This window comes from Porites lutea, chromosome 2 (genome assembly GCF_958299795.1).
Source record: "Porites lutea chromosome 2, jaPorLute2.1, whole genome shotgun sequence".
NCBI classification, from domain to species: domain Eukaryota; kingdom Metazoa; phylum Cnidaria; class Anthozoa; order Scleractinia; family Poritidae; genus Porites; species Porites lutea.
The window spans coordinates 44,265,656-44,268,369 of record NC_133202.1 but is presented as its reverse complement, the minus strand read 5'-3'; the positions used below and the strand labels follow the sequence as shown (position 1 = coordinate 44,268,369).

At 42.6% G+C, this 2,714-nt stretch overlaps 1 pseudogene; it reads left to right on the top strand.

Annotated features, from left to right (window-relative positions):
- The first annotated feature begins 689 nt into the window (after positions 1 to 689).
- Positions 690 to 2,066, top strand: LOC140926271 (uncharacterized; annotated as a pseudogene).
- Positions 2,067 to 2,714: the final 648 nt, after the last annotated feature.

The window sequence follows — 2,714 nt, the reverse complement described above, 5'->3', positions numbered from 1 at the left end:
ACGCCTTCCTTTAATCAGTGAAAACGTTCCTAGACGAGGAAGTGTTAAACTGTCTTTCGTCATATTAAGGACTAAATAGATTTTCTCTGGGCCAAATTTCAGAGCTCTTGCGATTAACAAAGGGAAGTTATTGCAATCTTAAACTGAAGTGTCCGGATACTTGGCAACATACTGTCCGTTTTTAGTCCAGCAAATAAATTCTCGACACTCAGATTCTTGTTATTCGTACTTTTTATTCGTACGTTATTCTTGCGAAATATCGACTGTTCGTATTTTTTCTTTTTTCAGCCGCTTATTTACAACAATTTATTATTGCTTTTTGCAGCCCCAGACGAAGGATAGTATTATCAAACCAAAATATCGGGCAATTTAGCAATACCCTGTCTTTTGGCTGCCAACTTCCATTTGCTTTTAAGTTTTATTCTCATTACTGATCCTGATCATGGGTGTTGTAACATTGAAACCTGAGGGGATCCCCCTAGGGGCCCCTGACTGACTTACATGCGCACCCCGAAAACGGGGAACCGCGTGCGTTGTGTTTTTGACTTGCTAGGCACACGAACATGTTAGAGTAGTCTTCACTAGTTGTTGAATTTAGCCTCCTTGAATGATCTTATAACATGGTGTCAGAAGTGGGATAACAGTGGTTATCTGCCCTGCCGAACTGTGACAAATTATTGGACGAGTTGATGGGCCAAACAAGTTTCCTGTTGAGTTGTATTTTTGTATCTTGTATACTGGCCGAGCGAGATTCTCGAATGCCCGGTCAATTCCTCCTAGACGCGAATGCTGCGGAGAATTGGAGGAAATTTTTCATGCAATTTGAGATCTACCTTATTGCGAAAGGTAAAGATGATAAAGCGGACAAACTGAAGGTGAATATGTTGTTAAATTGTGCTGGACCAGAAGCTATCGAAGGGTACAGTCACTTTGTGTTTACCGATGAAGAAGACAAAGATCGCTATCAAGATGTCTGTCGCCAATTCGACGAATTGTGCCAGGGTGCTAGAAATGTAACGTATGAGCGACTGGTGTTTAATCAGCGAAATCGGAAGGAAGGTGAGAGGATTGACAATTTCTTCAGTGAACTGAAAAGACTGCCGTAAGCTTGCGAATTTGGCGACCTTCGAGATTCACTCATTCGTGATCGTATTGTTGGAGGAGTTTTGTCAGACGAATTGCGAGGTGAACTGCTGAAGAAACCAGATTTAACGCTGCAAACTGCTCATGATTATTGCCGTACATTAGAGGCAGCCGAACTACAGAAACACAAGTTTAATACACCAACAGTTGCGGGTTGCGGACGTTCACTTCACCCTCTCAGGAAGGTAAAGGTTCAAGAAAAGACATCCGCTCGTAACTGTAAATTTTGTGGTTACAGGCACCCATTTACTCAGCCACCTCGCTGCCCAGCTCTTGGAAAGAAATGCAACAAGTGTAAGAAGGAAGGTCACTTTGCACAAGTGTGCAAAGAATTAAGTGCTGAAGGTTCACAACCTGCAGCTGTGGAACATGAGCCTCCAATGAATCACGATGTGCACACATATTTTGGATCAGTTGAGCTGGATAGTTTCTCCGGCACTCGAAAGAAATCTAGGAGCTTGATTACTGTCAAAATTGCTGGCAAAGATGTACAGATCAAAGCAGATACTGGTGCAGAAGCTACTGTCATTCCCTATGAGCTGTACAAGGAAATCACAAACAAACCTCTTCAGAAACTTCAGCAACCTTTGAAGGGGTGGCTTGCGCCTAAACCCATCCATCCAAAGGGTTCTGTGAGGCTTCCAACTCGATATGGGAGTCTTGAACTTAACCTGTTGTATCTTGTTGTTGATGGAAATTTTACACCATTGCTGGGTTGTGATGCTTGTTTAGACTTAGAAGTCCTTGAGTTTATGAACCTTGAACTGATAACTACTCCAGAGTCAAAACAACCAGAGCAAAAAATGCCAAGTTTCTTCCTAACCGATCCTGTGTTGCAGGATTATAAAGATTGTTTTAGTGATAAACCTGCAAGCTACCTAACAAAGTACATTTGGAAGTTGATCCGTCAGTTCTTCCAGTAGTCCATCCTCCCAGAAAAATTCCAATTGCACTTCTTGAACCAGCACGAGGGAAGCTCACAGAGATGGAAGAAGATGGGATTATTGTTAAAGAAGAGGAGCACACTCCGTGGGTTTCATCTATGCTAGTGATTGACCAACGAAAAGTGAAAGAAAAAAACACTCCACTCTCGAAGAATGATGTTCGAATTTGTATTGACCCAAGGGACCTAAACAAAGCTCTTAGGAGACCCCACTATCCAATGGTTACCGTAGAGGAAGATGCCAACCGATTATCGGGTGCAAAGAGTTTCATGTCCCTTGATGCTTGCAGTGGATACTGGCAGCTCCCAGTGAATGACGAAAGCTCAAAGCTCTCAACAACCAATACCCCGTGGGGTCGATAACGATTTACAAGGCTCCCTTTTGGAATCTCTTCTGCCCCTGAAATCTACCAAAGGGAGATGGACAAACTCTTTGAAGGGGTTCCTGTGGAGATTATAGTGGATGATTTCCTGATTCATGGTAAAGATCAAACCGACGCTGATCAAAAGTTGAGAAGAGTACTGGATAGAAGCAGAGAAGTAGGATTGAAGTTCAATCTAAAGATAGTGAAACTTCGTTTTCCTGAAGTAAGCTATGTTGGACATGTGTTCTCGTCCGAAAGATTGA